Source organism: Camelus bactrianus, chromosome 20 (assembly GCF_048773025.1).
Source record: "Camelus bactrianus isolate YW-2024 breed Bactrian camel chromosome 20, ASM4877302v1, whole genome shotgun sequence".
Lineage (NCBI taxonomy): Eukaryota > Metazoa > Chordata > Mammalia > Artiodactyla > Camelidae > Camelus > Camelus bactrianus.
In genome coordinates, this window is record NC_133558.1 from 12,392,450 (window position 1) to 12,405,337 (window position 12,888).

At 37.8% G+C, this 12,888-nt stretch overlaps 1 long non-coding RNA gene across 3 annotated transcripts in view; it reads left to right on the forward strand.

Annotated features, from left to right (window-relative positions):
• Positions 1 to 12,888, forward strand: part of LOC123614056 (uncharacterized) — a 440,858-nt gene that overhangs the window by 117,670 nt on the left and 310,300 nt on the right. The gene's annotated exons all lie outside the window — the stretch shown is intronic.

Consider the following 12,888-nt stretch of genomic DNA (forward strand, 5'->3'; position numbering starts at 1 on the left):
CTCAGTCCTCCTTGGAGGAGTATCTTTTAAAAACCAACTTTGCCTTAGGACACAGCCATGATGAAGTTATTTCTCTTTAATATGTAGTTCAATTACAGGAAATTAATTTCCTACGCTGAAAGCATGTTTGCAGGTTGATTAGTTTATTTTCCTCTGAAGCATTTCGGAAATAATTTCTCCTTTCTAATGATAGCTGATTAACCTGGATGCATTTTCATTAGTGCCCTTCATTAGTCTGGTCCACACCCAAGAATTGTTGCACAATGAGATGGGGAAGCTGGGGGAATTTATGCATTGACTCTGACCTTCTTTGATGATCACCTCTAAAGCCATACATTGATACTTTTGGGGCAAAATGAAGTTGATAGCCTGGGAGACAGCCTTTGAGCTCTGAGGAACTGCTTGGAAGAGGTGTGGGGGAGGTCAGTACACTCTTCTCTTGTTGCCTGAGGGCCAGGGGCCAGGAGCCAGCAGGTCCCAGGGTAGAGTCTGGCCTGTTTGTGGATTCCTTCCACAGGCTTTGGGGTTGTTGTTTTCTTATTTCTGGGATCTGCCCCCTGGTGGATGAAGCTGGACTAGGGCTTAAGCAGGTTTCCGGGCAGGAGGAATCAGTGCCTACCCACTGCTGGGTGAAGCTTGGTCCTGGACCTCTGGTGGGTAGGGCCATGTCTAGAGGCCTTTGTGGCTCAGGAAGTCGGCTGATGGGTGGGGCTGTGTTTCCACCCAGTTTGTTATCTGGCTGGAGGCTTCCCAGCCCTTAAGCCTCCAGGCTTTTGGGTGGAGCTAGGTCTTGGTGCTAATGATCCATCAAGATGATAGCCTGCAGGAAAGATCATGTAAATAAACACTCCCAGAATGTCTGCCAGCAGCTTTTATATCCCCAAGGTGAGCCGCAGCTGTCCCCTACCTCCCTAGGAAAACTTACAAAACCAGCAGGCAGGTCTGGCCCAGGTTCCTGTGAAATCACTGCCTCTGCCCTTCATGCTGTTACCAGGAAAAGGAAAATAAGAATTACCTCTGTTCTTAGTCACCCGAAAAAAAGATTTTTGACGAGAGACATAAAGCGTGATATAAGTAAGATTTTAAAAGTTTTTTGTTTTAGTTTTATTTTAATATTTTATTTTATTTATTTATTTTTTGCTTTTTGTTTTGTTTTCGGGGGAAGGTACTTATTTTTTAATGGAGGTACTAGGGATTGAACCCAGGACCTCATTGCTAAGCACACACTCTACCACTGAGCTGTACCCTCCCCTCAGATTTGTATTAGTGAAGTAAAAGAAAAATAGTGAAAGGTAGTACACTTTTGAGAATTGGGAGCGGGCTAATCTGAGGGAGGAAAAATGGCACCATTCCCTCATTTTTCTTGTTTTTATACCCTAGTTTCATGATTGATTGGTTAATTGATTGATTGATTGATAACTCAGGTTCCCTGCACTCTGGTTAATTGACAGCTCAGGTTCCTTGTGTTCTGGTTAATTGACAGCTCAGGTCCTTGTGTTCTGGATTGTTCCTTTCCCCTTCCTCTCCCCCTGCCCCGTGCTCATTTCTATCTAAACTGCCTAACAACCCAAGATTCTGTGTACACTTCCCAAGATAATTAAGTCTCTGTGTCTCCCAGTCCCCCAGGGCTCCTGGAGTTAAGCCCCACTGGCCTTCAAAGCCAGATATACCGGGGTCTCCTCCTCCCAATGCTGGAATCCCAGGCTGGGGACCTGACCTGGGGCTCAGAACTCTCACTCCTGTGGGAGAGCCTCCCTGACTTAATTGTTCTTCAGCGGGTGGGTCACCCATCCGATGGGTATGGGGCCCAATTACATCATGAGCCCGCCTCTTTCCCGCTGTGGTTCTCTTTTTGTTTCTAGTTGAGGAAGATCTTTTTTGGCAGGTTCCAGTCTTTTTTTCGATGTTTTTTCAGCAGTTGTGGTTTGGTTGTAGTCGCGAGGAGAGGCGAGGTCCTACTACTCTGCCATCTTGTCAGAAATCCCAGGGCTACAGGGCAGCCGCATAGGAGGGCGAGCGGAGGGGGAGTCCTGAGGAAGGGAAGCGGCCGGAAGAGGCGGGGCGGCCCAGGCATGCGCGTGCGGCAGCTCCCACTTCTCGCGAGGAAGAGCTGGTGCGAGCCCGCCCTCCGGCTCCGTGGGCAGCCGGGACGCCGAGCCTCAGCTCGGACACTGAACCAAGGCCCTGCCCGCCGCTTTTCCTGCCTGATAATATATTTTTAAGAAGCTTGGTTGTAAAAAGGAAGAGAGTGGTAGTGAGGTTGCTGGGGAGGAGTGCCAGCAGAAGGAAAAGATTTTCCGAGATAGCAATGTCCTGAGCATGTTAAATGTTGATGAGAAGCCAATAGAGAGGAAGCGGCAGTGGCTAAAGATACAAAAATGAGAAGATAATGGAGTAAATAGGCCTCTGCGAAGAAGGGAGAGACTGCGATCCAGGTAAGCCTTCGATGGAAAATAGGAGAAGTTGGGTGTGGTTGAAGGGACATCTGTGTAGCCGGCATTTAATGGCTTTTGACGATGAGGCCTGTTTCAGTGTGAGGTGGAGTGAGCTCGTCTGCTCAGACTGAGCGTGGAGATGGTGGGATTGGAGATTTAAGATGTGGAGACAAAAAGCTTGTGAGCGTCTGTGGGGGCCCTGACTAGAAAAAAATGGATTTGTGTGCGACATTGAGAGTACATTTGAGATGAGAAAAAATAACTAAATGTTTATGCTGGCTGTTTAATACAGAATTATTTTATGGGAAAATATACTTTCGTGAGTAATTTATACACACTTAGTCGCATCCAAAGAAAGTGTTGGCTTGTGTATCCCTAACTTGTGTTAGGGGTCTCTGTTTATTTAATGACTGCTACCTGAATTGAAGAGAAAACACCTGGAAAGAAAGAATCTGAATCAGTAAGGCTTGCTCATTTAAACCCTAACAGGAAAAGTGTGGGAATAGCACAAATGTGAACTTAAGAGGTGGAGTACTTAGTTTCATAATAAACATTTAAAATTAAAATGAGTGTTTACCGGTTTAGAAATTGTACTTTGGAAATACTTTAGTTATATTTGCTGCCATGGGAATTTCTTGGTGAAAAGACTGAACCGGCAATTACAAACTTTACAGATGAGGAATGCACGTGTCCCCTGCCTGGTATTTGTTGCAATTGCCCTTTATTCAATCACCCACAGCTGGAGTAATTGGATCTTTAGGTACAGGTTAATGGGATAATTAGGCAAACACGCTCAAACGTGTATACTATGAGGAAATGGATGACTGCTGTCTCCCAGCCTCCTGTTGTACACTGTGCTGGTGCAACCTGTTCTTCATTTCTATGGGCAATAAAGTAGGAGATGGATTAGCTGCAAGTGATTTCGTCTGTCTGTAAGAGAAAGTGTGGTTTGATTTAAGTGATTTTTTTAAGAGGCAGCTACTGGAATAACTAGCTAGATTTGAAATGGGTGAGGATGCCTGCTTCACAAGCCAGTGTAATTTGGCCCTGGTACTTCATAGAGTCCTTTGAATGCCATTTTCTTCCTAGTGTATTAATACAGTGCTCATCCATGAAGTGTTTTTGTCATAGGCCTTACACAGAAAATATACAATGGTATGATGTCATGGAGGAACGTAATAGGAAGCATATATATCCAGCAGTGATGTCCCAAATAAAGTAAAGCTCATGAAGTAGGAAAACTAATGTACTTTGATTTTTTTTTTCCATGGTTATTTCTACACGTTCTCACTGGCTAGTTCTCTGTGTTATGGGATATCTTGGGAAATCTGGTGACTGACTTCCAGAAAGAGACCTACTTGAGGTGCACAAATATACATAAGGGAACAGAGACCTGGCATGACTTCCCTTAATAAGCCTTTGCTACTGAACCCCGCCCTCGCCTTCCCTGTTTGACGATCCCCCTATGAGGATCATAAAGGTGTCTTGCCTCTAAGTGACCACAGCTGATTTTACTGCTATGTTAAAGGCTGTTGCTTGTTTACCTTGTTCTGTTACCATAGATTTGCTTATCAGATGAACCTGTCCAGTGCTCATGTATGGGACTTTAGTATGCAATGGAGAGGGGAGTCTGATAATTGATAACAAGCTCTGTTAAGGAAGAGTGCTGAGATATGATATCAAGCTAATTATGTTCTGGAACAAGCATTTGGGTGACCAGTTCGGCACTGTATGCAACTTTCATATATTTGGTTCTGCCTAGGGTCCGTTTCACTTTTGCAAGCTTACAGTCAATTCAAATGAGAACAGTTTATTATTTTTTAAAGTCATCTTTTTATTTTAGAACAGTTTTAGATTTACAGGATTACTGTGAAGCTAGTACAGTGAGTTCTCTTACACCTATACTCCGTTTCCTCTATTAACATCTTATGTAAGTGCATTATATACATAACTGTATAACTGTTACAATTGATGAAACAATAATGATACATTAATATTAACTAAAGTCCATAATTTATTCAGATTTCTTCAGCTTTTTTCTGTTTTTTTTTTTCTTTTTCCCTGTTCCAGGATCCCATCCAGGTACCACATTGCACTTAGTTGTCACGTCTCCTTTGGCTCCTCTTGGTTATGACAGCTTCTCAGACTTTTCTTGTTTTTAATTGATCTTGACAGTTTTTCAGAGAAATGGTCAAGGACTTTGTAGGATGTCTCTCAATTGGGAGTTGTCTGATATTTTTCTCATGATTAAACTGGGGTTATAGATTTGGGGGAAGAAATCCACAGAGATGAAGAAGTGTCATTCTTCGCACATCATGCCAAGGGTGCACATTATCAATATAACTTACCACCATTGATATTGACCTTGATCACCTGGCTGGAAGTAGTGTTTTTCAAATTCTCCACTATAAAGTTATTCTCTCCCACTCCCTTCTCACTGTATTCTTTGGAATAAAGTCACTGTGCACAGTAAAGAGTGGGGGGTTATGCTCTATATCCTGAAGTTACAGAAGAGCTACATAAATTATTTGGAATTCTGCATGGGAATACTTGTCAGTCCTCCCCCACTTATTTATTCAATCATTTATATCCATATAAACTCTTGGATATTTATTTTATACTTTGGGTTATGGTCCAATACTACTTTATTTTCTTGCTCAAATTGTTCCAGCTTTGGCGACTGGGAGTTCTTTCAGTTGGTTCCTGTGTTCCTTTGATACACTCCCATTATTGTGGAGGCTTTTATATTTGTTAGTTTGTTTTCAGTGCTTTCTAACATTCTGACACTATCATGTGTCTTTCCTTCCCCGGTCTTAGCCATTTTTGCAAGAAGCCGTTTAGTGGAGAATGGTACTGGAAACACAGATTTACGCACTAGGTGTGCTTGTTGCTACTGGGATGTCATTGCTTCTAGGCTTTTTCAGCTGTCAAAGCAGGAAGTATGTATTAGTATAGTTTACATACGTGTGTATATATCTGTGCACACATGTAGTAGGTGTATATAATATATGCATATGTGCACCTGTGTCTGTAGGTACACATTTCTATAAATATTTCTGTACATAACCACCTGTATCTGAGATCATACTATTGTCTTCAACTCTAGTCCACTACACCACGTAGGTCTCTCTAGCATCCTCCTCTTTCTTATTTGTATCCTCCCATTCCAACAGAGAAACCTGGCTCCCACTGTCCACCGCTTAGTTACTTGGTTGTTCAATTTCAGTCTGTATGTATTAAAGTACCAGAATTGTTAACCTGTACTCCAGTTAGAAAAGCCTCATGACTTAAAGTACAGTGTTTGTGTGCAGTACCTTTGCCTTAATTCTTACAGACTCAATTCATGTCTAAAGTCATTTAGAATAGCACCTTACTCTCACCCTTTCTATGTAACATTGAGTGTGAGAGTAATTGATCCTCTATCGGGAAGATTGTTCTAAGCTTAATACTTAAAACTTTCAGAAGTTGCCCTCCTTGATTAGATGCTTATACCACATCGTGATCACTCTCTGCCCATCTCAGATATCCATCATCTTTGTTTTCTGGCTATTCAGTAGCCAGTGATATTTGAGGGTAGCCAGAAAGGAAGTGTAATGTTTCTGTCTCGTCTTAGGTGATTCCCATGATCACATTGAATTTAGACCATTCCTAATATGGCAAACCTCAAGTCACTGGGAAAGAATACATTACAAAATAAGCAAGAACTACTGTTACATTGTTTAGAGTCTTTGCTGCGTTTTCAGCTTTGTTTCCTTTTTTCTATACAGTCTTTGTCAACTGAATAATGTCTATTTTTGATGACCTAGGAATACTGCTAAGCATAAATATTTGATAGAAATATAAATTGAATAAAACGTGAAGGTCAAAATTTCTTGCTGCCATCTCAGAGGTCTCATATCTACAGTGATGTGAGAAACCAAAGACCAAATCATGGAAATAGCTAGGATAAACCTTCTAGGTCATTCACTGAGAAATGTGATAAAGATAATTTGGTGAGGATGGTATTGGACCTACTTCGGCAGAGCTACTTCGGATAAATACTTGGAACCTCACTTTACTTCAGTTTCTATTTTAGCCAGACCAGAGCAATAACATGGGTACCCATGATTAATCAATTAAAATATAGAAATTTAGCTATTAGCTGTTTCTAAAAGTCATACTGTATTGAGATGCTTAAATTGGACTCGAAATTAATGGTTGTCTGAAATTCTTCTAAATAAACCATCTTCTAAGTGCTTTGCTAGAGAACACTAATTTTTTTTTAAAAAATGGGGTTCTTGTGAGTGTCTTTCTAACTGCAGGTGGAGGCAATGTTCTACTACAGAAGATTGCTGTTTTATTTTGCAGTTTTGAAGATATGGAGCCAAGAGCTGCTTGCAATGCTAGCTTTACAGCAGTTCATTCAAGAAAGTTAGCTTCCAATCCTGAGGCCTTTTATGTAGAAAGCTTGATGTGAACATCATCTTGACATCTGGACATTCTGTTCCAGTTCCAAGTCTATTATTGCAGCTGTCACCCTGGCAAAAAGTAAAGTCAATGCTAGATTAGCCAGAAAGGGTGCCAGGTCTATTTTGATTGGACAAGAGAGAAGATGGAATGGAATTATAGTTCAGAATGAGCTGTCTAAATTTAAATTTGTAACCAACTTCCTATTTCCCATTCTTGTACTTTGTAAGGTTATAAGTTTTTATCAACTTTCATAATAGTGCACAAACAGAAGATATGATGGAGAACACTTATGTTGGTGGTTAAATCACAAAGAGGACTGGGCACAGTAAAGCGTTAAAAGACCCAGAAAGCCTCTCATTGCTGCAGACCTCAATCCCGATATTCATACAGAGAAGGAAGATACACAGAGGCAGGGATTTAGCCATCACAGGAGAAGTGCATCACAGGGAGCACCATCAATGGGAGAAAGGATTAAAAGCAGGAGAATTATGGCAGGAGCTGGATGAAGGCAGCTTCCTGGAATAGGGAAGGTATTCCATGGGTAGGCCCCACGTTCCTGTCTCTCTCTCCTTTACGCTGAGTCCATGCAGTCATGAAAAGGAGGGTGGGACCTAAGCAGAAAAGGTGACTGGAGTATCATCCTAGCAGAAATGAGAGTTGTGGTTTATATGTCTCACGTAGGGTTTCTCTGCCACAGTGGCACTATTAATATTTTGGGCCAGATACCTCTCTGTTGTGGGGGACTGTTCTGTGTTTTGTAGGATGTTTATAGAAGCATCCCTGGATTCTAACCACTGGATACCGGTGGTTCTTGCCAGTTGTGACAACCAAAAATGTTTCCAGAGCTTGCCAAATGTCCTCTGGGAGACAAAATTTTCCCCCAAATGAGAACCCCTGGTCTAAAAGCTTCTGAGTGAAACTTTACTTTGGACTGTGAGCTTTTTGGTTCTTTTTCTATCCAAGTAAAAGGAGAACAATGAAAAAATTTATATCAGATTTCTTGTTTAAAGTGTTTAGCAAATGGTTAGGTGTTCAATTAATTTTAGCGAATACAATTTGATGCAGGGATTAAATGTTACAATGTATATAAGAGATCTGGCACATAGAAGATCTTTAAGAAATGGTATTACTTGTTGTAACTCTACTTTTAAGTAACAAATTACTATATAAAAGTTTAATATGAGTGCAGTATGGTATAGTTATTTCACCTAAGACAGCATTTTAAGTGCTAATAGAAAAATTAACAACATAATATTTATGAATATATAAAGATGAATATTACTTTAAATATAAATTTTATTACTTTTAATGACTCACGCCGTATATAAATTTCAATTGCATAGTCTCTGTGTGGTCACACATACATTTTGGAACTATCTAGAATAGTGACAGATGTATGTTTAACTTTTTAAGAAAAATCCAGTTTTCTAAGTTGTGTCATTTTGAAGTCCCACAAGCAGTTCCACATCTTCTCCAATACTTGGTATGGTAAGTGACTTTAAATTTAGCCATTATAATGGGATGCAGTGATTCATGGTTTGAATTTGCATTCTCCTGATGTCTAGCAGTGTTGCTGATTTTTTTTGTTGTTGTTTTGTTTTGCCATTTGTATGTCTTTAATTGTGACATGGCTGTCAAATGTTTCCTCCAGGTTTTATTGGATTGTTATTTTACTGTAAGTCTGAAGAGATTTTTTAAAAAATTGTGGTAAAGTACACATAACATAAAATTTATCGTCTTAACCGTTTTAAAGCATACAGTTGAGTAGTAAGTATGTTCACACTGTTGGGCAGTCTCCAGAACTCTTTTCATTTTGCAAAACCCGTTAAATAGCAACTCTTTTTTTTTTTTCCCTCTTCCTTCAGTCCCTGACAGCCACCCTTCTGCTTCCTGTCTGTATGAATCTGACTGCTCTAGGTACTTCATATAAGTAGACTCGTACAATATTTGTCTTTTTATGATTGGTGTATTTCACTTAGTATTATGTCCTCTGGATTCATCCATGTTGTGTGTGTATCAGAATTTCCTTTCTTTTAAGGCTGAATAATAGATATTACACATTTTGCTTGTTCATTCAATCCATCTTTGTATACTTGGGTTGCCTCTATCTTGGTTATTGTAAATAATGCCACGATGAACATGAATAAACAAATATTTGAGTCCCCACTTTAGATTCTTTTGGTATATGCCCAGAAGTAGAATTGTTGGATCATATGATAATTCTGTTTTGAATTTTTTGAATTTTTCTTACAGGTAGAAATTACTTCTGTGTAACTCTACTATTTTACTTCTTTGTTTTGTTTTTCTGTCACTTCCCACTTCTCTCTCTTTTATATTTGAATATTTTAAAACGTGTTAATTTACCTCAACTTTTTTGGTTCTGTTTCTTTGTATTTTTTCTATTCATTGCTCTGGGGATTACAATATGCATATCTAATCTTTCATAGTCTACTCAGAACTAGAATAGTTTTGTGTCACACAGCAAAAAGGTCCTCATACCCACTTTCCTCAATATCAGAAATTTCATATTTATTAATGCTGTATATTTTGGCAACTCCACCACATAATGGTATAATTTTGCTTTAAATACTTACATACTTAAAAATGAAAGAGTTAAACATAGTCCTATATTTACCCAGGTATTTACTATTTTTGATCCTCTTTCTTAACTTCTAAAGATCCTAGGTTCTCTCTGGGATCATTTTCCTTCAGTCTGAGGAAATTCTTTTTATCATTTTTTAATAAAGCATGTCAGCTGGTGAAAAATTCTGTTAGTTTTGCTTTAAAAATGTCTTTCTAAGATGTGCTTCATTGTCTTATGAGAAATATGCAATTTTTTTGTATAATTCTTTTTTTTTATTGAAGTATAGTTGGCTTACAATGTTGTGTTATTTTCAGGTGTACAGCAAAGTGATTCAGTTATACATATACATTATATTTTTATTCTTGTCCATTATAGGTTATTGCAAGCTATTGAATATAATTCCCTGTGCTATACAGGAGGACTTTGTTGTTTATCTGTTCTGTTTAAAGTAGCTTGTATCTACTAATCCCAGACTCCCAGTTTATCCCTCCGCGACCCCCTTCTCTTTTGGTAACCGTAAGTTCAATTTCCTATGGCTGTTAGTCTCTTTCTCTTTTGTAAATAACATTTACATTTGTGTCATTTTTTTAGATTCCACATACAAGTGATATTATAAGGTATTTGTCTTTCTCTGTGTGACTGACTTCACTTAGTATGATTATCTCAAAGTCCATCCATGTTTCTGCAGATGGTGTTACTTCATTCCTTTTTATGGCTGAGTAATAATCCATTGTGCGCACACACACACACACACACAACCAACTACTTTATCCAGTCATCTGTTTATGGTCATTTAGATTGTTTCCATGTCTCAACTATTGTAAATAGTGCTGCTATGAACGTTGAGGTGCATGTATCTTTTAGTTTTGTTATTGTAGTACAGTCAGTTTACAATGTTGTGTCAATTTCTGGTGTACAGCATAATGTTTCAGTCATACATATGCATACTATTTGTTTTCATATTCTTTTTCACTATAGGTTACTACAAGATACTGAATATATTTCCCTGTGCTATACAGAAGAAACTTATTGTTTATCTATTTTATATATAGTAGTATCTACAAATCTCTAACTCTCAAAATATGCAATATTTTAATCACTGTTCTCTTGTATATAGGGTGTCATTTTTTTTTCTAGCTATTTTACATACTTTATCTTTGATACTTAATAGTTTGGTTATGATGTATGTAGGCATGGTTTTCTTTGAAATTATCTTATTTAGATTTGCTAAGCTTCTTGAAGTGTATATTTGTATCTTTCATCAAATTTGGGAAGTTTTTCATCATTATTCCTTTAAGTATCATTAGTTCCTAATCTAGTCCTAATGGGACTCAAATTATAAACACTTATTATATTTTATATTGTCTTATAGGTGCTTAAAATTCAGTTCATTTTTAAACCAATCGTCTATTTTTCTGATTAGATGACTTCTATGAACTATTTTCAGTTTAAATGACTCTTTTAAAAAAAAACCTCCATCCTGATATTAAGCCCTTATTAAATCCAATACATTTTAAAATTCAGATAATTGTATTTTTAAATTCTTAAATTTCCTTTGCATCTTTATATAGTTCATTTCTCTGCTGAGATTTTCTGTCTGTTTATGTATTTCAAGGATCTTTTCCTTTCCACATTGTTCATTGTTGTGGAAGCTGTTTTTAAATCTTTAATTATTCCATCATCTGGAATAATTCTTTGGCATCTATTCATTGTCTTTTCCCTCAAATTCTCCAGCTTCTTTGTATGTCGAACAATTTTGGAATATACCCTGGTGATTGTTGTGTTGTGTAGCCACTGGGTTCCATTACAATTCTCTGGAAAATCTTGATTTTTTTTTAAGCTGGCTGTCAACCCAGTTAGATTCAAACTAAGTTTTCTCTCACCTTACGTGGTTAGTAGTTCAAATCTCAGTTTAGTTCTGAAAGTCTTTGTTATGCAGTTCAGAATTTCCATTTGATTTTTAAAAAATATATTCAATTGTCTTTGAAATTCTGTATTTTATAGTCTGTCATTGTGCATTTTAACCACAAATGTCTTAAATTCTGTGTCTGATAACTCCAGTATCCACTTCTTCAGTCTAATTCTGCATATGTTTTTCCTCTCGATTTTTCACCTTAAATCTGTTTTACACTTACGTGTATAGTACTTGTTATCAATATTCGTCAGATTTTCCAGGAATTCAACTACAACGTAAATACAAGAAAGATTTTTTCATTGCATTATTGGTAACTTTACCAAAAGCTTTACATTTTTTAAGGAAATTATGTCATCAAAGGCAGTGCTGCGTATGGTATTTGTGTCATCAGTCCACATGTCTGCTGGACTACATTGGCCTATCTATTAATTGAGGTTCTACATGTACATGTGGGTATAAGCAGTGGTTTTCTTCATTATGTCTTCTGGCTGGTGCCTGATACTGATTGGTGCCTGAGTATTTACATATTGAGATATATATTATCACCGGTTTCTTTTATTCTACTTCATCTTTATTATTTTTATATTATTTTACTGTTTTTCAAAAGTAAATGTGATGGGTTAAATATCTGTAAATTTTATTTCAGGACCATACAAATTCATTACAAAATCAATTTTATAAAAAGAAGGTGTTATGTTCCATAGTGTCACGGGCTGGAAGCATTGTTTTAACATGTATATTTCCATTCCATAATAATCATTCTGACAGCTATGCAGCAGATGTATCTGCCAGGGATCAAAAGGCAGGGTGACTAATTGAGTGACTACTATAGTGTAGACCATGTAAGACAGAGTTCTGAACAAGTTAATATGTGTAGAAGTGAACAGAAAGAGATGTAACAGAGGTATTTTTAGGAAGTACAATGCAAAATGAATAGAAGTTGGGAGCAAATCCAAACTGGGAAAATGTTGTATCCTAATGTGGAACTCAAGTACATATATATGTATATTTTAACCCAAAAGATTAGGTTTGCTTAGTCCTAGAAATGTGAATGTACAACAAGGCAGCTTTGTTGTTTTTTTCTAGCTCAGTGGAAAGTCTTGTTTCTGCACCTAGGTATAGCCCATAGACTCTAAAAATACACATATGCCAACAGAACTCAGTATCTTCTCAAGAAAGCATTTATCTTTGTGCTCTTCTGTCACAATTGATGGTTGATGACATCATCAACTATCTAGTTGTTCAAACTGAAAACCTCAGTTATTTTTTTCTTGTAACCATCACTCACCTTTCATCAAGTTCTGTTGGCTATTCTTCAGAAATGGCCATTGCTCTTATTTGTCTTCTTAATGCCCACTCTACCAGCTGTGGGTCTTCCCCATCTTTTGTGTAGCCTCTTGCTACTGCCTTCTATGGAGTTTACCTGCCTCCAGACTTTACAACCAAAACTGATTCTGTACATGGCTGCAGACTTGTTAAAAAACCCAATCTAATCAACCTCTCCC